Here is a 25,591-nt window from a genome sequence, read left to right on the forward strand (position 1 = left end):
CACCCTCCAGGTCCGCTCTTCCCGGCCCACTCTGCCTGCCAGTGCAGCCACAGCCACCAAAAACTGGAGCTCAGCTGCCAGAGAACTGGAGTGCAGAGGTACAGCAGTACCCGATTACTCGGGATATCTGTTTTTGAGCACCCTCTGCTGGATATTACAATTTTTAATTCTCTCCAGGCCAGCAATGCTAGCAGGCTAACTCTGATCAACCAGCAAAATGCTGGGCTGTAGAAGCAGGGAGCCTGTCCTGGGTATCCCTGGGATGCCCCAGCATACAGTGTGCCCAGTGTGCTGTGGAGGATTCTACTCTGCAGCAGCATTTATTCCCAAGGGGATAAATCAGTGTCCACTGAAAACAATCAGAGCTCAAAGTCATAACAAGGAAAAGTCAAACCCAACAGAAGTTTTCCCCATGTGACTAAGCTGCTTACAATTCACTTGGACTGAATGAAACATATTGCTGAAAAAAATTGCCAATGAAACACCTAAAATGCATTGTTCCCCAAGAGGATGGAGCCGCACAGGCTCTGATGGTGTAACATTTCCTGCTGCAGCTCAGACCTGCAGAGGTCACCTAACCACCATAACACTGGAGTGGATGACTCTCAAAAAGGTTGTTCAGACACCTGGGATGGTGGTTTGACAGATGGGTAACTGTCACCTTGAATCTACAGTCCGTGAGGGTAACAACAGCATCCTCATATTCTACATCTCAGCCTTCAGGTGATTAGAAAGCTGTGGTCACCTCTGATCCCAGCCAGGTTTATAGCAATCATTCAATGCAGAGACATTCGGGAATGCAAGGCTTAGGCACTCCTCTAAGCTAGTGTCCACTGTCAGATGTTTCAAAGGAGGGTATTAGAGTTTTATGGGGCCAGGAAGAGCATTTAACCAGCTGCAGCTGGAAGACTGTCCAGGAGCAGGAAGACTCAAACCTTCTAAACCAGCTAGAATAAAAATAATAAACTGCATGTAAGATTTTTATCCATATATCTAATCCTTTCTGTATTTTACTGTGTTCTCAGTCTCAATTATTTATGTGCAGTAACAAAAAAAAAATAAGTTTCACATGTGTCAGATGTTTTATTTCAATTTCATTGGAAACCTTGTATTATGTAAAAGTATACACAGGAATGCCTGGTTTACTTCTCTGTACTTCTAAGTTTATATACTTCTGTCATATTGCTTTTTATTACTCTTCACTCTAACGAAGGATACATAATCTTTTCAGTCTTTCCACACCTCTAGGCATTTTCATCACCTTGTTCTGTTAAATATTTGTAGCAGAGCGATCGGAAATGAACGCACGATATTTTATTTTTAAAGACCGCAGTCCCAGAGAATCACTCGTCTTCCCACCAAAGAGATCCCACACATCCCTGTTGCCAGCAGCCTCCTGCCCAACCAAAGTGAGGGAAGAGATGGAGGAAGCAGGGCTTATTACCTCAGACCCTTTCACACTGCAAAATTCATGACTGCTGCAGGAGTTATGTGCTCCCGTGCCATGCCAGCCAGAGTCAGCTGTGGTAACACAAACGAAAAGGCATTAACCCTGCTCCCTGCTAGGAAACAAAGTCTCCCACTCATTCCCGAGAAAAGTTAAAGGTACTCATTTCTGAGGCACTCGCGGGGTGGGTAGATACACTCGCTGCAGTTCTCCAAAGATAGCTCAGAAATAACCTGGGAGGATCCCAGATGAAGGCTGGGTGTCTTCTTACATCTGCCTGGTTTCGGAGATGGAGTGTAAACAGTGGCACATTAGCTTAGATTAATTACAGACTGCCGGTATTTTGCTTTCATGTAGCGAGCTCCGGGAACATAACACCGCTGATAATTAAATAGCACCTTCCATCAAAAGGCTCCAAACCACCCAGCAAACCAGCCGAGCTGTTAAGGCAGGGCTGCTGGGGCAGCACACAGCAGAGGCTTAACAGGACGCAGGAACACAGCACGCTTGTTTAGGAAACGAGAAATTTCTACTGAAACTACAGAAGGAATTGTCACGTGTTTTACGTAAGTACTGCACAGCCAAACCTGTGCAGGATTAGCATCAGTGTCAGGAGACCTTCACTGGTCAGACTCAAAAGTTTTATATCCTACAAGAAAGATCATTTTTCCCATGATACGACGTCTATTTTTTTTTTTTTCCTGGAACAGTGGCTCAGTAATCACCGAGGAATTAAAAAAAATAGTTATCTCCTACTTTGTTTTCTGCAGGTATGGGATTTCTTTGCAGCTTTCCTACACAGAATATGAACAGTGCAGAGGATTTATTTGGGAACTAATAGCCCTTAACTAAGCAAGGGTGAGAAAATGCAGAACATGAGATAGATGCCAACAGAGAAAAGCTCATGGCAGTGGGGCTAATCTTCTGTGTCACCACATCCCCTCCATCTCCTTCCATGTACACCACTGCCCATTAGTTATGTGAGATTTTTGTGCCAGGCTCACCAGCACAGCAGTGTCAATACTGGGAGGTGAGTGATCAAATCTCCCCTCCCATGTGCGGTATCACAGCTGGGGTACCACATCCTCTCTCCCTGGTAATTTCCTTTTCTGTCCCTGCTCTTCCCAGTCCTTTTCCCTTCTTGCCCCATGCCCTTGCAGTCTGCCCACTGATGGCAGGGAAGACCACAGTTGCTTTGGCTGGGATGGCTGAATGAATTGCTGCTCTAAGGCCGGGCTGCTCCCCAAAACTGCAGCCCTGAACCCATCAGCTGTTCTCTCAACGACGCCAAAAGGAGAGGCCCATGTAGAAGCCAAAGGGAGAGCAGAGGCTGCTGCTTTACATTCACACTTGCAACAAGGAGCAGAACTGATGGAGGGGTGCACATTTTTCCTGCCCAGCACAGCCTCTGGTGCCATCACCCTGCAGAGGGGACTGGGAACCTGCAGTTTGGGAACTCAGTGTCTCAAGGTCAGCTGCCCTTTGCAGGCAGCTAGGGTCTGGGAACACTGACATACTGAAACACACACCAAATACCTTCAGCATTCTCAGAGTAACTCCCAGAAACTCCAGCTTGAGCACCAGCAGCATTATCGAAGGGCAAAACCACTTACTGTCCTCATGAGCACTCAGTATCACACAACCTGCCCTCTGTGCAGGGACAGTGACCAATCCATCAAATTTCACCTTCAACAGCTAAATTCAAGGCAAGGCCACAAATGCTCTTCAAAACCACTTAGGCTGGAACCTGCCCACTGATATGAGATGGCCAGAATGCCTGGCCAGGAGGCAATCCATAGGGATAACAGTCATAGGGAGAAGAGCTTAAGGGGGAAAGAAGGAAGGGAAAAAGCATCACACTGGAGCAGCTCTTACTTCTGAATGGTTAATTACGTGCTATTATGGTTTAGTTAATAATCTGAAGTGAGACACACACTTCCATCCAGCACCTCCTCATCTAACAGAGAGAGGTATTTTTTTGGCACATTGTGCAAACAGCACCAACTTTTCACATAACAGTTGAATAAAAGCCATGAGTACTCAGTCTATGCCACAGCATTTGATACAGCAGCTGGAGCACGCTGCTGTGGGACAGTTATTTGTTAATTTTGCCTACTCCTGCTAGAAAAAAAACCTTCCCTGAGCCCAACCACACCACCACAGAAACCAGGTAATCCCAGCTACAGAAGCTGCACCAGCTCCTCAGGGCTGAGGTGGCGGTACCGACGGAAGCGAAGATGTAGGGAACAGATAATTTTGCAGATATAAAACACCAAGCAACAAAGTACAGGAAAGCCAAGGAGATACAAAGCTACCAAACTTCTACAGTATCTGTTAGGATTGTTCACTTACCTTTCACCCTCCTAGGAACCACGGCACAGTTGAAAAAGCAGGACCAGATGCAAAGCTCACAGGGGAAGCTAAAGAAGAGTACTTCCCATCTGCTCTCTCACAGTCCTGAGTTACAGAGAAGATGCACTACACCTGGGCAGGTTCAAATGGCAATGGTAATCCTCTGCACTCTCTGCTGCTCACACCCATCAGTACCCAGCTGAAACCTATGAAGGAAAGGAGCCACTCAGGCTTAACGGAAGGGACAGAGCCTGGGTTACCTCCATAAATCCCAGTTCCCAGCCCTCACCCCCATAAATGAATCCTCCAAGAGAAATATTTCCATATTTTGTTTTATAGTCATTAATGTCAAGTTCATATCCTGGAGCCTTCAGATTCCTCACTGTAGACCAGGATTCCAGCATGCCAAGAGCTCTCTGCCAGCAAAGCTGTATGGCTTTGGTCTGCAATGTGTGGCTTGTGCTGAAGGAATATTCAGAGGCCTCAGTGTGCTGGGCACCATAAAGCACAAGACAGAAATTGATTTGCATCATTCTTATCCCGCTAGATAAATAAAAAATTTTAAACTGAAAAGCTTTCTTACCTCCTTTTACAGTAAGACAAGCACATAGCAACACTGGTGTTCCCCTCCCTTAGAAAGACATAAAGATGAAGATTTAAAAGTGTATTAAACAGCCAGAGATGTGACTGCAGTATGTTAGATGTGCAGGCAGGAGATCCTGGATAGCTCATGGAGAAAGAGCAAGGGTTTCCACCCACTCCTTTGCCTGATTAAGTCCTGGAGGATCCCCAGCAGGTTTGTGTAACCAACATGGCCACACTTGCCCTGCTGCTGCTGCTTGTGTGTGGCAGAGACTAGAGGGGGCTCAGGTGGGCTGCCTTGAGCTGTGTCCACCCTTCAGCATTTCCACGCCGTGGGAATACCTTCCTTTCCCATGGAATCACTCCCACTGCACTAGCAGAAACAGCAGAGGAAGACAAGCCAAAAAGCTGAACTAGAAATTGCAAAACCAAAGTCCTCTTTTAGTCACCAAGTTGCATCTGTTCCTCACACATTTCTTGGAGGTATACATTTCTGTTCCAACGTAAGTGAAAGCCCGAGGACTCCAGTTGTCAGTGTGCTGCCAGTGCTGGAGTTCTTTCTGATATATTTAGAGCTCACAGCATCACACCAGCTCCTCTACTCATTAAGCCATGATATTTGAGCTATGACTTTTTTTTCTGTTTTAAAGGTAACCCATCCGAAGAAGCTCTCAGACTGTAAATCTGGTTGCTGAACAAGAAAAGTACGGTTGCCCCACTGTGATTTTGTTGCTGCAATTAGTTTGGCTTTTTATTTAGAGAGTAGGTTTTATGTCTGTCTCTCAAGGACAAACTCCTGATCGAGACCAAAAATCTGGGTGAGACAACTGACCAACGCATCTGACCCAAGGCTGAAAATAAAAGCTGGCTTCCCACATCAGTTTCCAAGTAAACTCCACCAAATGACGCAGCACCCCATACTGCATTTCACCGGCAGTGCAGATATATTTAGCACTGTATGCCCCTCCCAAAGCTCAGTGTGGGGCACAACTGGCTGAGCAGAACCCAAAGAGGAATACAGGAAAACAAACCAGGCAAACCATCCTCTCCTACTCAGCAGAGTGGCTCCTGTTTACTTGCTTTGTTTAAAAGAACACAAACAAACAAACCAAGCCCCCAAACAAGGAAACTTCGCAAGAGGAGTTTTATTTTCAGGCCAGGCGGCAAACCCAAGACTTGTAATTAGGTCCTGGAAATTAGCAGTTTAATTTATTTGTGTGGTTGAGTGTTCTTTGTATTTCCATCACAGTGCCAGAGGAGAATGTAGCAGGTGAGATCAGTATCTACCCTTTCTCCAAAGGCTTGTGAGAGAAAATGGTGTAAGCACCACACAAGCATCGTGGATGTATGAACATGCTGGGACTCTCCTTTCACAGGTGTGAGACTAGAGGAAAATAAGCCACTTGAACGGTGATATTTGGGTGCCCAAAGATTTGGGATCTAGAAAAGTGCCCAAGGGAGGTGATTTTCAGCAGTGTGTAGGCAGCTAACTTGCAAATGACTTGGTGTATTCCAGCAGACACCTCCCCTGAGACATGACTCCGGGGTGGGTCACCCCAGGGCTGTGGGAGGGTTGGAAAATGAACACAGCTCTAGGAAGCCGAGGTTTTGCCCTGAGGGCCTGGGATGTCCTGAGATCTCTTCTCAGCCTCATCAAATCAGAGAGCAAATAAGCCAAATTATTGTGATAAAAACGACAAAAGGTAGTGGCTACTCAGAAGCATCCACCGGCCAGGGTTTTGGTACCAGCTGGTTGTATGGGGTGATGAATCTCTTCCCCCAGAAAGCCACAGAGAGGGCTTTCTGCCTTCCTCAGAAGGGCTCTCAGCTGCCACACAGGAACACAAGGCATCTTCTTGGCTTCCATGCTGCGCAATCTCCTGGCCTCAACTAAAAAAACTTACACGCTGAAGTCTTAGTTGTAAAAGACTTCCTTTTCTTCTCAAATCAGTAAAAAAATCCATTCTATACCAGAAATGAATCAAGAAATCACAGAAAAACATAACAACGAGGTTGCATGAACAGGAGTAACCCATCAAGACCCCCAGCCTGCTTTCCCTAACACGGCTGGTTTTAGGTCAAGTCTTTGGGAACTTCTTGCTCTACAGGATGAACTTTCAGCTCAGAGCTGGCCTAAGCAGAGTGTGATTCATTAAGGAGCCCTCAGTGCAAAACACAAAACAATTTCTCTTACCATTTTCCCCACTCCCAAATGGGAGTTAATGTAGCGCCAGAGAAGGTTCGTGGCCATGATAAGACTTTATTCTCTGAGTAACACCACGAGCACAGAGACTTTTGATTTCTCAGAGTTGCACTGCTCCTTCCTCTCCTTGACAATTTAAGAGGTTGAGTGGAGTAGCTGTCTCCTAGATTACCCAGTCTTTTGCTCCTTTCCCATGAAGAGTGCTCTCTCAAGGCCTCATTTCCATGCCCTTCCCTCAGCCAAGAGAGCCAAGCACAGCTTTTCGCTCGTGTTCTCGCTGCCCTGGCCAAGAGGAGACCATTATTTAAAGAGGTGCAGAGTGAAACTGGGATATGATTGTAATTACTGACCCTTGGGCACTGTAAAGCAGAGGACCACAGCGTGCTGAGACATGAGTAACCCTCCTCCTGTGGGAGAGTTGGGCACTGCTGCTCTGTGTGACCAAGAGCTAACCAGGTTTAGAAATCCCTGGACATCAGTATCCCGTTTCACAGTCCTGTAACAGCAGAGACAAATAACAGTCCATAACAAACAACTTGAGAAAACCTCTTTTTCTTATCAGATTGTTATAAAAAGCAATACAAGATTTTTCCCTAATTTGAGGTATAAAATTGTTTACAAAAACTCCTGCAAGTAATTCCTATCCTATAGGTTGCTTGTGTACGTAATGCTGACAGTATCTATTACTCAAACACTTAAGAATGACAGGCATAGCTTCTTATCCCTGACTGGGTGAGTGCCATGCCTGGAACCAAATTTATCACGCAAATATTTGAAGCTAAGATGCCAAAATTCAGGTCCCTTCAACAGTGCTCGCTTTAGCCCGCTACCACTGTATCGGTGAGCATTTCTGTAATAAAAATCACTTGTTAAAATAGTCACAAAGAGTGTGGAATGCTCTTCCAACACAATCAAACGCCAGTCTTCCTCTAAATATTGGCCAATACTAGCCAAAAAGTTTAAAATACTCACCTAGCTCATCACTGTTCCAGTGATGTAATGTTTGTAACAGTCCCGCCAGTGCCATACACAAGGGAGGTTTCTGTGAGAACCAGTCTTTTCTCCTTCAAGAATATGTCTCCTGCTCATTTAGATTAATTGATTTCACACACAGTTGTTTATGTGTGTGGCCTCCCTTGATTTTCTGAGCTCTCTTCGCTCCAAACAAAACAGCTTAGGGTTGTAGAGGGAGCCAACTGCATTTTGGAAGAGGGGAGATAACACCTCAAAGCCAGACAGAAAAGGATGTTTCTTGCTTCAGAGACTTTTCCCTGGATTACTCTTTGAGGCAGCCTGACAAAAGCATGCTTCTGGGGAACACCATAAAACTGCTTCAGAGACACACTGCACAGAGCCCGGCAGGAAAAAGCTCCCCGCAATGGTGGGAAGGGGAAAAAGTAACTTCTGAGGAGAAAGATATATGGCAGTCTGTGAGATTGCAAACAATAGACGACCAAGAAGCTGTCTCAAATTTTAAAACATCCTGATTTCATATAGCAGCCTGTAGCTAGACTGAAAGAGCACCAGAATCCTCATTTGTGCATGGAACATGTATCAGGCAGCTGTGCAGTGCACTACCAAATGCTGGTTTGGAAGGAAAATTTATCTTCGGAAAGAAATCTGGATATTAATTTGAAAGCACAACACAGAGCAAGAAAGATTAACTGCCCTCAGCCTCTCCAGACCAGCCATGTGGACACACCACAGATTCAATCTGCAGTGAATTACAAGTCATCACAGACAAAGTATTGAAGTAGCCAGCCAGCAAAACCAGTGGAAATATACTTTTGTGGATCTGGTCAGAGAATGGAATCTCTGTTCCCCAAGAAGGGCTGGGATTTCAGCATTTGCCTGCATCCCAAATAGGGATGAAAGGTCAAAATATTATACTATTTCATACTACAACCAATTCCAAACTCTTTCTGATATGAAAAGGCAGGGGCGGGGGGAAGATATTATTGACAGAAACAAAACATTTGAAATGTTTTACCAGAATTTTCTCTGTCTACCAGCACTGTAAAAATGTATGGGCCCTCACATAATCTACCAAGGATGTTAGGAGAGCTGGCTGATGTCATTGAGAGGCTGCTCTCCATAACCTTTGACCAGTTATGGAGATTTTAGGACATCCCAGAGGACTGGAAGAAGGCTAATGTCACCTCATCTACAAGAAAGGCTTAGAGGACATTTAAGTCTGAATGTCAAGCAGAAACAGAAATCATTAGGTTTTGAAACATGACTATGGAAAAATATGTTTTTCTTCTGAAAATTTCAATTTAGAACACACCATGTTTGCTTATGAGAGCTTTTTCATTTTACCAGCTCAGTGCTTGTTTTGCTGCTTGAGGACTGGACATTTGCTCCAAGCATTTGGATGTCTGCAATGGGCTTATCCCATCAACACTGCAGGTTCCCTTTAGAAGTTCAGGAATACACCTGCACCCAGACTTTTTTAGAAACCTGAAATATTACAGAGTAATTACATACTTTAATTTAGGGAAAGTGGTCCATGGTGTCAGATGAGTAGTAGAGAAACAGAAACTCATTCTGCACACAGATGAGGAGTGGGGTCTGCAGATACTCCTGGACGCCCTCCAGAGCAGCATCCCTTCATCTGCATGCAAGATTAGAGATCTCTATCCAAAGGTTGGTTTTGCAAAATCTTGGAAAGGAAAAGGTAAATGGGCCTCTGAAAACACTAAATTATTGAATATTATTCAATATTGAATATTATTTCTCTGCAGAAAAAAAAAACAACCTCACAAACAAAAGCCTAATTCCAACTCCAGTAATCTGGGGACATCTTTAAAATTTCTGAAGACATCTTTAGGCAGATGTACAACTACCAGGAACCTCTGCCCTGTGCAGAAATAACCAGCCAGAGCTTTCTGTGGAAGCAAGGACAATGAGAAGGCAGTATATCCCAAACACAAGGTTGTAAACTTTGACTGAAAAGGCCACTCCGTCACTAACGCGCTGCTTCAGACCCAAGGGACAATGGCTGTGGACATGCAAGTCTGCACAGCACCACAACCACAGAGCACATCCATTTACAGGGACTAGTCACAGATGCAGGACCTCAGACTGCCAGTCATCAAGCTGGTCTGGAAGATCCACTCAGCACAGTGCTGAGCTATGCCAAGAAAAAGCCTTACCAGGGTAAAAGTGGCAGCATAAAGTGGTGAATTTGATGTGACGATGTTGGTGTTAAAAGCCAAAGGCTCCCATACATTTGGACAGAGGAGCTGAAGGGAAATGTAAAATGTGTTTAGGTGGAGTCAAAACTGTTGACTGAGCAGACCAGCAACATTTGCCTGAGTACCAAAGGGAGAACTATCGTATTCAAGTGACTGCAGCTTTTGACGTCAGACCAGCACCTGTTAGATTGATGAACCTTCTGGATGTCAGTCTATAATTTGGGAATGGGTGCTGCTTTTGAGCTCTTTCAATCCCAGGCTCAGTTTAGAAAGCTATGACCACCCCCTGGCAGCCTCTGACACCTGTCCCAACATGTGAATGAGCCACAATTTCCACAGGACCGGACATCCCCTATCCCTGCTCCAGCTCCCAGAATACCCTACAGTCCAGCATACACATTCACTTGCACACAGGTCTGCTGGATAATCCTAAACCTAAAGGTTTTGGGCTTTGTGAAGATCACCACCTCTTTTACCAGGAGGAAGAATGAGTTACTGGACCAGCTGTGAAACAAGAGGATAATCCTCCTTGTTGCTGCAGGGAGGTGCAGGAATTGGTACAGGTAACAGGCAAAGCTTTCCATGCCTGCTCAGAGCCATGCTGTGATGGTCGCCTTCCATCTGCTTGGCTTGGAATCAACTGCATGAAGTATGAGGTTTGCCAGCTCACATCTCACTCAGGTTTATCAAAAGCGGCAACAAACTGACAGAACCTTCTCTCTAATGTATTTAAAATACATTTCCTATTTCAGCCTTGTCCATAGGCTAAAGTAAGGCTTAGTTTGTGTTAACTAACTCTGTCTAAACGCAACCACTTCTCCTATTGCTTCTAGATTGCTTTTATGCTTGACTTAGAAGTATTACCCAGCCTCTATAAGCAAAGCCTGGTCCAGACTATCAAGGTTACCCCACAAAAATTTTTTTAGTTCATTGAGTGAAAACAAAATATAATAAAAACACGTGCCTCCCAACACCCCGGTGAACACTGTTGTGCTGACAAAGATGGCCACATGGGCACAGCTGTGCCTGCAGAAATGCTCCCTTCTTTCATGGGCTTTGGAAAGGTGTCAGAGCTGCACAGGCAGAAAAGCCCAGCACTGCTACAGACATAGCCTAACACAAGCAGCCAAATTGAGACAGTAAATTTTTCCTGGTGTGTGAGTCTGACCTAATTGGCACCATTTTCTTAGAAGATAAAGAAGATTTATATGCCTTGTGGGTAAAAGTTTTGGTTATTACGTGCAATGGGGTTTTAAACCACTGAGGTGCAACTGTCACACAGAAATACAGACCCACTCCTAGGTCTTCTCACCGTGCTATGGAAGAGATAAGCAACTCTCAAGCCTTTCAGGATTGTGCAGGTTTCTTGGAGAAAGGCAGAGATGCTGAAAGAGCCCGTGCAGCTTCAGTAAAAACTTATAAAAACCCCAGTGCCGCACTTACCAAGCTTACCCAGCTGAAAACTTCCTTGCCATTAATAAAAAATTATTAGAAGTTCATTTTGTATATTGGCAGAACTCCCAAACAGCTTGTTAAGAATAGGTGGAAATGGGGACTAGTTATAAAAACAGAAAAGAAATTGGGACAGGTAATTGGTCATAATTCACAGGCACTCACTCTGCTCTACCTGTATGGCAGGCTGTGAAATCTCAGCAGGTGGAATAACAGCTGCAGCCACCCACAGGGCTGCAGATGTGGGTGAGAAATCTGGTTTGTACACACCATGCACTGGAGCAAGAGCTGACATTTTGGTCCAAAACCAGAAGCTTCCAGTACACCATGTGGAATAACGGAGCTACCCCATGAATATCTGCATCGTCTCAATGCAAGAGTGTAAAGCTTCAGTTAGTTTTCAGAGATGCAAAACTGGGCAGAACTGACAGTGATAACACCCATAGAATACTACAAACCTTTCAAGCTGTGACACAGAGATGATAGTGACAAAATATTTACTAAACAAAACCCTGACATGCTGCCAGGACCAATAATTACAGTAATTATTAACAAATCTGGGCCACAGAATATAATAAAGAAACCTGCAGAATAGCTATATCTGTAAAAAGAGGATGAAAAAAAGGAACTTAATTTTCTTTTGTACAGTATCAATTTTTTATGATTAGAGACAATTTCAGAAGACTTAGGAACACCTCAGGGAGAAATGAACCCGACAATGACAAAATTATTTTTTCTGAAAAGTGTTCCATTAATGAAGACATATTTGGGCTCATATGTTTCTCTCGACACTGTGATGCATAACAAAGCTCAGAAACATTTTCACAGCTAAGCAAGAGAGATTCTCATTTAATTTGCTTTAGAGCTCCAGCTTATCCATAATAGAGGTGCTACAATGCTTCAGGACTCAGTGAAACAATGATACCAAACCAGCCAAGAAGTTAAATACAGAACAACTGGAGAAGGAAGATAAATTTAGGGAGACCACTGAAATATTAGTATTCCTATGAGTTTTGTTAACCCTCTGACCTTAATGATGGAAAAAAACAAGCCCAAGACACATGTTTCACTGAGCCACTTCAGTCTCCTTCACCTCCAAGATGGGAGACTTTACAGAAAACCTGTTTTCCCTCAAATCCTTCAAACCAAGACTTAAACTTCATATGTATTCAGAGATATCTCTCTCTATATATACAAAGATACTATGTTGCTCTCCTTTTCTTTCCCTAATAGAAAAACTATCAAACCCTTTGAGCCTTTCCCATGAGCTACTTTAAACCACAAATTAATCTAAACCAAGAACTCTTTAGAAATCCCTGCACGCAACAGTACCATGAGCTCTCCGGCCACAGAACAATTCCCACTCTAGGAAGACTCATTCGAGTATCCCTGGTATGTTGTGCATTGATTTATCTCATTATGTTTTGCTCCAGATCCCGAGATTAATCTTTGCACAACAGACTAGTCATTTTGAGTAACCAAGCCTGCCCAAGGAGCCGAAATAGCTGAACCTTGGGAGAAAAAAAAAAAAGGGACCTTTGACAGCGTTTCAAGTTGGATACCCCAAATCACCAGTCATTGCTGAAAACCCTGGCCTTCACTACCTTTCCTCTGAATATGAGAGTATTAAGCACAAGGCCACCGGGTTAGCTCAAAGAGTGGCAGAGGAGGCCAGGATTCAAACCATCTCTCTCATGTGGTAGACCACAGCATTAGCTACATGACACAGCAGGCATGCCCGGAAAGGCAGAGATCAATTAGGGGTCTCTTGCAGGACATGAATGGTTTGATCTCGATGGTTTTATTTAGATGAAGAAGGCTGCCAGGTTGGGCCATATTTACTGTCCCAAACTCGGAAACACTAAAGAAAGCAAATTCTGTCCAGAAACAGGAGCATTCCCTCTCCTCTGCTTCTCCCTCTCTCCAGCTCCTGTGAAGCAGAGGGGCACATCACTCATTTATCAAATAAACTCAGACAAAAGCCAGCTTGGGGAAGCCCAGCTCTGAACAAAGCGAAGTAACGAAGATGCCTTCACAGGGAGTCACCTACTGACCCCACTGCTGGGATCCCTAAGGGAGCAGAAAGAGGCACTGTCCCTTTAGAGCTGGCCAGGGAGCAACTCAGCATGCCTGATCTCTGTTTGGGAGCAACCACAGCCAGAAGGAAAACAACTGTGGGCTGTAGCGGGACAAGGGGAGATTTCCTGAAGCCCGCTGTGGAATAAACACTCAGCAACCAGAGATGAGACAACAAGGGACCCTCCAGTCCTGAGGGCTGTGCAACCAGATTTAAAAATAAAACCTGCAAGAGGGAGAACTGGCTTGTCCAGGACCTCAAAAGAGCCAGCATCCCCCTGAGAGAGGGAGCGAGCAGCAAACCACCAGCCCAAGGCAGCCAGGAAACGCTGCAGCAGGAGCCAGACCCACAGCTCAGCCACAAGAGAACAGGTCGGCTTAGGATGGATGAAGCCGGCTGGGGAGTTAAATTTAGACAGGTAAACATACTGAGGGGAAGAGATGGGGTTCACACAGCCCTCACCGTCTGCTGCTGCCAGGCCCTGGGGAGGATCCTTCAAAAAAAACACCGTGGGGATGAGGCACCTCAGAACAGGGCTGTTGGGGGCAAGTGGGTTGGGAGCACCCAATCACAAGGGCATTTTTTCCCCATCATTTGCTCTAAGCATCCGCCTGCCAGGCAAAGTCCCCAGGAAGCAGGAAAGCTGTTGAGAGAAGCATGGAGGACTCTGCAGCCTGAGGAGAGATGCAAGTCCTGGCTACACATGGTGCAGTGGGACCTTGCAAAGCAAACATACCAGGGAAAACCCAATGAGAAACACAGGGGCCACAGCACCAGTGTAGCCATTTGGGTGTCAGAGCCCTGATGAGCTCCCTTTCTGAAGGGAAAAAAAGGATAAAAGAAGCAAGAACAAGGAGCTGGTCCTGTAAACTCAGCCAAACTCTATCTTGAGTCCTCCAGGCCCCGAGACCAGGAAGAGACACACAGCACTCCTTTCCCCGCACAGCACAGCAAGCCATTAAAGCTCACTGCCCATTTTACAGCTCCCAAGGACAAGGGAAGCATCCCCACACTCACACAGACTGCCCCCTACAACGGGCTCCCCTCACAAAGCGCTCCCACAGAGCACGGATGTGCACTGACAAGGCACACGAGAGCATCCCCACTTGGTGGGTACTGCTGTGCCAAAAAGCCACAATCCGCTCTCAGTGACCCCGTCGCTCCACCTCACGCAGAGCAGGGCAAGGCTTGTGTAAGCTTCACCAAGGACCTCAGGCAGAGCAGGGGAAGGCTTGTGTAAGCTTCACCAAGGCCTAAGCCAGAGCTTGGAAGGGGGCGGCGGATCACAGGGTCTGGGCTGGTCTCTAATTCTGTCCATATGGTCTCAGCCAGTTACCTCTGCAGTGAGCCCAAGAACTTCAGTAAAGCGCCTCTTCCAAAGAGACACCCAGTCTTTATTTGAAGATTTTAAGAGCTGGAGGAGCTAAGGTTGCCTTTGGTCGTTTGTTCAGATGGTTAATCACCCTGCTGTTAAAAACACCGCCTATTTCTAACAGAGCTTAAATGCCCAGCCACATGCCTTAAGTTGTCTCTCCTGAATTAGAAAGCTCTCTGAGCACCCTCAGAACTGCTGAAAGCGCTCAGGTATCACACCATGTTCTTTCTGAAACGCTACCTAGGTCTACATTCCTTAAATCTCGCATTAGAAAAGGATTTTTTCCAGTCCAGGAGAAATTCCCCTGAGTCCTCTCTGCGCTGCCTTCAGTTTTAATGAAGTCTGTATGCCTTTCCCCAGCAAGCAAAGGTCCCTTTCTATGCAAAAGTGGAATCAAATCACAGACTGCCCTGTCTTACATAACAACAAGCCTTGGCTATGCACATCCTGATTTTAAAAGTTCTGTGTTTCAAAGTCTCTCCGAAGTGCTCAGTGTGTGTGTGCGCAATTTATTTGGAAATGATGAAATGGTTTTCACTCGATCAGCTGTTAGAAAAAAAGATCTTATGAATAGAAACAATTTATATTCATTTAAGTGAGCAATCATGCAGTTTTCAGAAAATAACTGGTTTCCCTGAGCGCCTTGAAACCCAAACCCAACAACTTCAGGACAAAAGACGCAAGATGTGAAGCAGTCCAGAAACAGAGAGGCCTACTGGGCTAGAGAAAGGGACAAATAGCTTAAAGGTGACTGCACTGATTTATTAATTTTTAAAAATTTCATGGTATTTGATCTCTTCCTAAAAGACCAAGCTCCTGGAGACTTTGCTATACAAAAAAATGTTAAATTTTCTTTAAAAAAAATAGGACCCCCCAACTTTCTAGACTTTTCAAAACTTCCATTTTTTTCAATTGATGTCGTGAATTCTGGCAGACTGGGAGGGAAGAGGCTGAGAGAGAAGGCTTCTCAGGGCTGGGAGCCTGCAGCCACGACTTCAGCTTTAGCTTTCCTCAACAGAGGTCAGTCACATGTGCATTTTCATTGTACATGCACTAGAAACAAGGGAAAGGACGCAGGGGCTTACAGCTTACTGCTACCAAGAGGAGAGGAGTGCTAATACTGAAGGAGCTAGGGAGGGACTCCTTTCCAAAAGGAAGAAATCTCTCACAGACAATCCTGGGCACAGAAACGTGAGTGACAGAGCCTGTGAACAGAGAAAACCCACAGCTGGAACAGGGCCAGCTTACTTCCCCAGCTCTGCCTCCTACCCCACACTGGCAGCTCAGCCTCACACTTTTCTCTCCATATACTCAGCAAATTTCTTTAAAAAAAGAAGGAAAAAACCTGAGTATACTTAGGCTAGCTTCACTGCACATATGGCAACTAATCCCTCACATTGGACACTTGGGGTAAAAAACATTCCACCTGAATCCCTGCAGTGCCCAACGTTCATGTTGGATAAACCCAGGTGTCCATGCACAGGACACTGGTTTAAGAAAAGTGTCTCTCTAGCCAACTTCAAGAAAGCCCACTTCTTTCTCTTCTGGAAAGAAGAGCACATATCCAACTTGGTTCTCATCAGCATCTGTGTGACAGAAGACAGGCACCTGCAGGTGAAACCTCCCACCACCAGAAAAAGTGATCCCTTCAGCTCACATGTCAATGCCTAGCACAAACACGGGAAGGAAGGACAATGACAGGCTTACACTTGAGTGTTGGTCTAAGCCTGCAGGGGAAGGTGGGGGAGGCATTAGAAACCTGCATGCACCAGGCAGGCTCTGAAGGGACAGAGAGATGAAGGTGAGTGCAAAGGAGAGAGATACCTTGTGTGCCCTTTGTATGTGTGTGCCCGAGGCTGTGTGGACACAAAAGCCCAAACAAAGGGCAATAGGAAAGAGCCCCTCACACATAGGCAGAGGAGGAAGCATCCATGCAAAAGACAGCCTGCACGTGCAGGTGATGTGGAGTACAGCAGATTACACTGGAAACGTGCAGGTGCACACAAGGAATGCGATGCACAAGCAACCCAAGTTTTCGGCTAGGAAGAAACTGAAGCAAGAACAAAAGTGCTGGTACATATGTGTGGAACAGCTCTGTCAGAGAAAGCACCACAATCCCAAAGATGAATAGGTGAGTACGTGGGTGCAGGTAGCAGGGAATTAAGAGGAAGATGAAAGTTGGATAGAGAGACTGACAGAGACATTCACCTGATGGCAGAGGAAAACTACCAAAACCATGAGGCAACCAAGTGTATGACAGCACACAAAAATATGTTTGGGGAAGTTATTTTACCCCATCACTAAGGGAAGTATTGCACTGTAATTCCCAGAAAAAAAACCCCCAAGTTTCATAAAACAGCATGTTTGTTACAGACATAACTGGGATGCTTGTGCCCTGGTACGGTGAAACTGGGAACACCATTACTACTCATCTGTGTTTCCATGTGCACAAGCACCCTTTCCCACTCCACATGCCATGGCCTGTGCCACACCACAGGCACGTGAGAGAGAAGGACAGTGTGGGCTGGGGGCTTGGGTGCTCTCTGGAAAGCAGCTGTGCTCACACTCAGGGAAAGGGTCCTCATCCGAGAGTAACATCCCTGTACCCCAAGTAACGTCCATCTTACTGGAGTAACATCTGCTTTGCTGAACTCATGTCTGTCATGCCTGAGGAACATCTGTTTCACCAGCACAGTGTCTGCCACCCCAGAGGAGCATCCCTCGCACCCCAGCAACATCCCTCCTGCCGGAGGGTGATCTCTCACGCCCCGGCAGCGTCTGTCCTGTCACAGCAGGTCTCTCCCACCGCAGCAACTCCACCAAGGCCACCCCGGGGCCACCCCGCAGCCGGCCGTATTCCAGCGCTCCGGTCGCCCCCTCCGCTGCTCCGTGTGGCGGGAGGGCGTCACCCGCAGGCCCCCGACAAGCCCCTGCCGCGTCGGGGCCGTCCGCCGCGGGGGCTCGCGCAGCCCGGGACCGCCCGATCCCCGCGCCCCCCGCAGGCCCCTGCCCTGCCCCGCCCCGACCGGCGGCCGTGACGGGCCGGGGAGCGCCTCCGGGGCCGCGCGCGCCGGGGCGGCCGGCGGAAAACGCTGCCGTGTCTCCGCGACTGCCGAGAACTGAGAGACCCCCGGCACTGCCGCGCTGCCTCCCGCCCTTCGGGGCCGCCCGGCGGAGGGCGTCCGGACCCGGGGACAGACGAGCGCGGGGTCCGCACCGCCCGGCGCGGAAAAACACCTCCCGCCCCCGGCCTCCTCCTTCCTCCTCCTTCCCGCCGCGCCCTCCCCCCACCGCGGGCCGGGGCCGCCTCCTACCTGCATCTTCCCGGGCGCCGCGTCCCACGGGCGGCGGCCGGAAGGTGAGCGGCGGGCGCGGCGGGCGCGGGCTCCGCGGCGTCGGCGGCGTCCGGAGACCGCAGGGACGCACCTGCCCCGGGGGCCACCGGCCCCGCGGCCGAGCCCCCGCCGGCTGCGAGAGGGGAGCGAGGGGGGAGGCTGCCGGCCCGCTGCCCTCCCGTCGCACGCGGCGGCGCTGGGCTCGCGAACGGCTGGCACCGAGGGCGGACCTCCCGGCCGAAGTTGCGGCGGCGGCGAGTGCCGGGGCCCCGGGAGGTGGCGGCGGATCCCGGGGCTCCGGCCGCCTCCGCCCCCGGCTCCCCCCGACCCGCGCCCGCCCCCCGCGCCCTTGCGCCCGCCCCGGCCGCGGGCACCGCCCGCCGCCGCCGGGGATGTGGCTCGCTGGAGGGTGGCGATGCGGCCCGGGATGGGGCGGGCGGGGGGCTGGCCCGGGGGCGAGCTGCGGACCCGCTGCGTCGGGGGGCCCGTGCGGCGAGCGGAGAGGGCGACGGGGAAGGAACGCTGCCGTCTCGTACGCTGAAGGCGACCGGGCTGGCTCCCTCCCTCCGGCCCCTGCAGCCCTCCGGTCCCTGCCGCCCCGGCAGCGCAGCCCCCGCAGGGACACTCAGTCACTCGTGGGTCGCTCCCAGCGCATCCCTGCGGTGCTCCCTCCCTGGCTGCCCGGCCCCACCGGCTCTAAGTGTCCAGCCCGCTCCAGCCGCCCCGAGCTGCCGACAGCTCCGTGCCCTTCCCTTCTCGTTGGGGGGGCACCACGGGCACCCTGCTCATGCGGCTTCTGCCCCGGGGGCCAACGTGCTGGGAGCCAAAACCCCTCCGGTACGGGCAGCGCGGTTCCTGGCTCCCGCCAGCGGAGGGATTTTGACCCGGTGACCTACTGCTTCATCCGAGCAGCGATTTTTGGCGTCTGTCTCCCATGCGTGTGGGGGGCCGGGTTGCAATGAAGGTGTGAATGAGGCAAAGCCTGGTTCAGGGATGCTGTTAAAATAGGCTGGCAAAGTTTGGCAGAGGAGACAGTGCGTGAAGCTCTTGATGGGGCTGGCTCTCAACGAGCACATCCATCCCTTGCCTGCAACACCAGGAATCACACTGGAGGATCTCCCCCACCCCTCTTCCCATAAAACTTCACAGATTCACAGCCAGACCCTGTTCTCACTTTTCCTGGCAGAAGTAGGGAGTAGCTGCACAGGCATTAGCAGGATCACTGCAAATTTATGTTGGTGTAACTGAAAGCGGTGCCTAGCCCCCAGGATTGCTGGGCATCTCAGTACATGGAGACAGGATTTACATGTCTGGCCTCTGAGCTTGGTGACAGCTCTGCAGCAGCGAACAAAGCCAGAAGTTACACTTGTTGTGTCCAGATCCCCATCTCCGGGCCCCACACTGTCAGGCATCCAAAGTCCCTCTGCAGCAGGAGCTGCAGAGCCTCACATGTGGTGCAAAGAGCACCTTGCTGCTCTTACACCTAAACAGACTCTCACATATAAGGATCCGAACAGAATTACATGAGGAAAGTGTTTGCCCTCCTGGAATACCTCAAATTTTGGCTTGGGGGACAGTGCAGCTTGAGGCACAAACCCCTACGTGAGCACCTTGTTTCAAACAGCTCTGAGCATCCCTTTGGGTTCGGAGTGGAAATACTCACGTGAGCACTTTTAGAGGAGCAGCTACGTGTTTGAATACAGGCTACACACTACGAGTAATTGAAGGAGCCTTAATTTATGGCCAACTGCAACAGTGTTTCCCATCACTGTAGTCATTAATGATACTTTCTTTTAATGGGGATAGGAGATAGAGGAGGTACAGCTGGAGGTAAATAGTAACCCAGTGTTTGTGGCAGGAAATAAGGAGCCATTGTCCTCAGTGCTATATAACTAGAAAGATAATAGTTGGTACAGCAAATACCAACTAATTAGAGGGTAAAGGAAGTCTTGAAATTGCAGCTGGCTGCAGGAAATTTTAGGTGCCAGTTTTTTTGCTCCAAGGTAAAGCCTGTTTACCATATGGGCTCTTGTTCTCTGCTTGTCTGTCGAACTTGCACCTTAAGGCTGCAGAGGGGAGGAGCAAGGTGCCCCTTTGGGGACCCAGAAGACAGCAGGGTCCCCTCCTGGGGACCTGGAGGTGTGGAGTGTCACAGAACTGAGACTTGGTAACAAATTACTTGATCTGTTTAGTAACACACTTTTCCACTTTGGGTGCCGTGAGGCACAGCTGGCCACAGCGAGTCATTAGGCCACAGATTCTAATTGGTCCTTACAGGAATCCTCCTGGGGCTGGCACTGCTTCACACCTCGAGATGGTGTCCGACATCAGCGTTAGAGGGAGCAGAAGGGGAAGGCAGATGCTCTGTAGGACCACCAGCAGAGACAGATGGGCAGGACTGGATACGTGTGCTCCCTAAAACCTCCAGCTATGAGCCATGGGGATTATTCAAAAAAGATACCAGATGATTGAAAGACCATGCTGGTTTCAGCATAGTCCATGAGGAAGATGGGATTTCCTGCAGCTTTAATCCATCCTTGATGTCTCCACTCCTTCTTTGGTAGGAAAAGAAGAGCTATTGAGAGGTACATATGTGTGTGTCAGGTGGTGCTGGGTGCCCGGGAGAGCAGGAAGGAGGGCTGGGGTTGTGCACCTCAAAAATTGGGTGAGGTTCCCTGGCTTACTGCTTGAAGAGCTGGAGAGAAGGTGAGACATCTTCAGTCAGCAGTAACGAGGTGCATGGCCCATCTCAGAGGTGTGTGTCTCACAAGGGGGAAGACCTGGCACTGCTGCCAGTGCTGAGGACAGAAAACCACAGAATGAGTTGGTCATGGTGTTGGTGTGGGTGGGTGACAACAGGAGGCCACCTACTGCCTTACCTCACTTTGCCCTCTCTGCTGAACTGTCTTTGGTGTTTTTCTTCTTTTTTGGAAGGAAAAAAGTTGGTTGCCTGCTTTTCTTCTAGTTTTCCCTGCAAGATTGCTTTATCCTCCACCAAAACACCGCCCTATGAATGTCATTCCATAGCTTTTGTCCATTGAAGCTGTTCCTCCATCTACAGAGCAGGGCAGATGAGAAAAGGGCACTTGTATCCCCCCAGGAGTGATCCTCACTAGGTATCGCGAAGGAGGGGCAACAGCTGCCAGTAGGAGGGGCTCCTGTCTAGCCTCAGCTGCCAAAGGTGTTGTCCATATGTTCTTCAGAAGATGTCCCAGTATGATTAAGTCTCACTGATTTAATAATGAGCAGTCCCCTCAACTGGAGCTGGGCAGGATGTGGACTCTGGTCCATGACCAGAATCTCGGATGTGACTAGTATTGGGGGCAGACACTGTCACAGCACACCCAAGGAAGATGTTACTTCTGATCAATTGCAAGAGGTGGCTTAACCCATGCAGCACCCTGGACAACACAAGCTGTTTTACTTCATCTCACTGAAACATTCCTATGGCTCCAGGTGTCCTCACGCTACTCTTTCTCTCCTACTACAGTAATGCATGTTGTGTCTCTCACCTCCCTGGTCTCTGCTGCTGGGGAGCAGGAAGAGGGTGGGGAAGTGCTCAAACTGTTTGAGGTGTGGAAATACTCAGCTCACTTCGCAGAGGACAAGGGCAATTTAAAATGTATGAGGAATAGAAGCCCATCTCAGTTAAGGGCACGACCCTGCAGAATATATTCAGAAACAGGAGACCTCATCACTAGAAACTCTGCCATGTGGCTCCAACTCTTCTTAGAGTAGATGTAGCCCAGTCTAGCATTTCTGTCGTGCTCATAAGCTCTGATATCTTGTGGAGTTTCTTCCATCCCTGTTGCATCTGCACAATAAGGTTCTCCCTGGTCAGCTGGTCCTGTGTCCTCTCTGCACGCAGGGCAGAGCCAAGGCAGAGGTGATGCCTATTCTGTGACAGCTTTCAAGGAGAAGGAGTACTCACTATGCTTCTTTCATTGAGGTGGACCTTATTTTGTCCTTTAATTACCACTTGCCCCACACTCCTGTGGTGGGATTACTAGCAGTAGCAGAAGCAAGCCAAAAGGAGTGAATTTGTGAGGAACAAGACACATTTCCAGCAGTGAGATTGTTATGAGTCAAGGTGGAATTCATGGAATAAAAATCTGGAAATGGGGAAAAAAAAATAATCTTGAGCTCCTGCCAAAGGAGGGCTCATTCCAGACAAGCTACCTGATCTGACCTGCCTTGCAGGTGTGAAAACCTTCATTGACCCACCCCCACATTCTCTACCTGCCCCTGCAAACACCAAAGGAAACCACCGCCTTATTCCCAGCCGCTGCCCTCGTGGGAAGCAGCCAGTTTCCTTGAGGCATAAAGCTCATGACCTGAGAATTTGTGGCACTCCACAAAAGGAAATATAGGCTAAACTTCTGAAACATTTTCTAATGTTGACGTCTTTCAAGCGGTAGAATCGTCTCCCCAGGGACACGTGGATGGTCCGCTCCTTGAGTCAGGGAGACAGGACTGGACAATGCAGAGGGAGACGTATTGTTGGGAACCTCACTGCTCCGGTCCCAGGGAGAGACAACGAGGAGGGGAGAGGAAATAAATTAGATGACTTGAATCATTTCCAGCTCTAATTGCTATGATTTTGCAGTAGTTTTCCCAGCCCCAAGTATAACATTAACCATCGAAGCACGATTTCACCCACGGTCAATTAAACCAGGATTCATCTGGCCTGACATCACCAAGTAAAATGCATCCTGGATTCAGGGACACCCTGCTGAGAAGAGACAGGAGCCAGATAGGGGCTCCACGGGGTGGGCAGCAGTTGCTGCCTTTGGAGGTGGACATCTCCAAGCACGCTCTTGCCCTCTGCCAGCTCAGGGCACAGAGGGTGGTGCAGCAACTGTATGATGTGCAAAAGCCTTTCCTCACCTCAGTGATGCACTGGTAGGGTCGCTGGGACTGATCTCCCCATCTGGATGGTGCTGCTGGCTGGGGGGGCTGCTCCAGAGGTCAGATGGAGACAGCCTGCAATGCTGGCTGATGTGTGCAGCCCTGCCAGAGGCAGGATACCTCTTCACATGCAGTGGTTACACGTTACCCTCTGTCTGGTTTGCCTCTGCCCTCCTGGTCCTCCAAAATGCGGATCTGGGAAGCCCACAAGGGATTCAGTGACTGGAGCTGCATTCCTGAATGTCGAGGTCCACGGGGTAGAGGGGGAATCATAGTACGGCTCTCCTACGGCAGATCTCCTGCGGCTGCAGCCCTCCTCCTTGCGACTCCTTTCTCTTTCTCCACAGTCCTTGAACAAAGGAGAGAGCCGAGCCATTTACTGGGTTTAGAACAGCAAGAAATCAAATAATGAGAAACCCTTGTGAAGACACAAGGATTGAAAGGACGCAGCAGTAACCAGGCTGACCCGGCGGCTGCGGTGGGGTGAAGCCCTGGCTTGCCTGGCTCCACGTAAAGTGGGAGCGGGGCTGGGGAGAGCACGCAGAGTTCATGCCTCCTCATTTAGCGCTTTAATCATTAGACAGGCACTCCCGGCCGGGCTCTGTGGGCTGAGCAGGTTAAACTGTAACTGCCCCCCTCGGCGGCCCCCCACCAGGAGCCCCTGCTCGTGTGACCAGGGCAGGACCAGCCTCCCACAGGAGTCCCACCAGCCCTCACTGCTGGCTGGCAGGGATGCAGGGACGGCCCCAACCACAGGCCGCTGTGGGGGTAGCTGCCTCACATCCCAGCAATGGTGTGGGTATGGACCAGGACCCTGTTGGATTTTGTTGCATGGAGCTGGGAGAGCTCCCTTATCCCTCCATCCCATGGACAGATAAGCATCACCTGGCCCCATGGCACTGCTGGGCAAGGGGGACACGAGATGCACCTGGGGCCAGTCCAGGGTCCTAAGCCCTGTGCCTTGCCACTGCTAGTGGCCATGGCTGTGTGGTTCAGGGAGGTGCAGGGCCACGGCCATAGCCAGACAATGAGGTAATCTGCCCCTGACTCCCCTCCTCTCAGACCAAGTCTCTTGGTCTCTTCTATTTGGCTTAAACCCCAAGGCGAAGAGTTGTACATCCTTTCCAAAATTTTTATCGGCATGAATTATGACAACTCTGGATATTCTTATTGTCCATTCGATCCTGTTCTAAAGCCTTAATTCTTGGCCTCCCCTGCTTCCTGTGGTAACGAGCTCCACAGAGTAACTGAACACAGTCTGTGATAGCAACCACGTGATGGGCTTCACCAGGGCCAGCAGCACTTGGGTGTGCAGGCCCAGTGCCTTTGTGGGTGTGTGTGTTTGTGTGCAGAGTGGGGTGCATGACAGGCGACAGAGCACTCCTGCCCACTGGCAACCCCAGGGCACAGCCAGGCTGGGGCACTGATGCCACAGTGCTGGAGCTGTGTCAGAGGGGTCCCCTCAATGCCTGACTGTCAGGGAATGATGAAACCCAAATTCCTGCCCCTCACGGTCCAAAGGGGATGGTCACCCTGCCAGCCCTCTACCTCTGGATTAGTGGAGTGATGCTGAAGTCCCACAAACCTGTCAAGAAGATGTCTCCGAAAGTGCACACAGGGCTCTAACTGGGATCTGTCAGAGACAGAGGAGCCCCAGCATCCCCTTCTCCTGTGGCTGCTCAGGGGGTACTGGTGTGGAGGTGCCCCTCCATGCTGTGCTGCAGCGGAGCCCTTTCCCCAGGCTGGCACCAGAGGAATCCCAGCCAATGCTAAGACTTCACCCCATTCCACTATACGTATCCTAATTTATTACTGTAATCTCTCATCTACTTTTTCCTTCCTTGCTTTCCTTCCTTCCTTCCTCCCTTCCTGCCTCCCTCCCTCCCATCCTTCCTTCCTTCATCTTTTCTCTCTCCCCCCCCTCTTTCTGATCATCTCCCTTTGTAATTTCTTTCTTCACTTGCTCAAACATTCTTACATAATTTCTTTCTTCGAAAGGAAGACAGGCCTCTGGCTGGATCTAGCACTGCTGAGGTGAAAGGGCATTATTCTCCTGATAACCACTGGGATTTACACTGCACAGCAACTTCAGCTAAAGGAGGAAACAAACAATTCCAGTGTTACATCCAGCTTTCCCGTGGACCATGCTGACGGGTGGGTTAATGCCAGTGGGAAGAGGCAGAGGATGGACGAAGAGGGTTGAGCCTCCTCTCCCCTGCCTGGCCCCACAGGCACCACTGCAGGTGGGCATGAAGGGTAGAGCCCCCCAAACCCCAAACCCGAGGTGAGAACCTCTCCCTGGGCTTGCTCGGTGCCTCCCTGCGTCACTGCTGGCTTGGGCACTCCCGGCTGCAGGGCCAGCCCGACGCCCTGCTGGGGACACACAGGTGACGCAGCTGCCTGCTGGGGCGGGTGGCACACGCTCTGTGGCCTGGCAGGCAGCAAGGGAAGGAAATGAAATGTGCTGAGACGCCAAGCCGAGAGGGTGGGACCAGTGCTGCCCTGCCACCAGTGCCACCAGTGTCACCAGTGCCACCAGTGTCACCCTGCCACCTGGGAGCTGAGGCAGGGGGCAGAGGTTGGATGGGGTTGGGAACATCACTGCACAGAGCAGGAGGGTGGGACAGAGATGCTGGGTCTGGAGGGCGGCAAAGGGAGGAGTA

General features: G+C 49.3%; 1 protein-coding gene across 1 annotated transcript in view; it reads right to left on the bottom strand.

Moving 5' to 3' along the window:
* WNT5B (Wnt family member 5B) overlaps nucleotides 1-4,460 on the bottom strand; it is a 61,675-nt gene extending 57,215 nt beyond the window's left edge. The window contains exons 1-2 of the mRNA XM_025895928.1: nucleotides 4,383-4,460; nucleotides 3,800-4,005 (exon numbers count right to left, since the gene is read on the bottom strand). The gene's annotated coding sequence lies outside the window, so the exon portion shown is untranslated. The remainder of the gene's footprint in view (nucleotides 1-3,799; nucleotides 4,006-4,382) is intronic.
* Between the last annotated feature and the right edge of the window lie 21,131 nt (nucleotides 4,461-25,591).

The sequence above is a fragment of the Manacus vitellinus genome, unplaced genomic scaffold, assembly GCF_001715985.3.
Source record: "Manacus vitellinus isolate BGI_N305 unplaced genomic scaffold, ASM171598v3 scaffold_5_pilon, whole genome shotgun sequence".
Taxonomy (NCBI): Eukaryota; Metazoa; Chordata; class Aves; order Passeriformes; family Pipridae; genus Manacus; species Manacus vitellinus.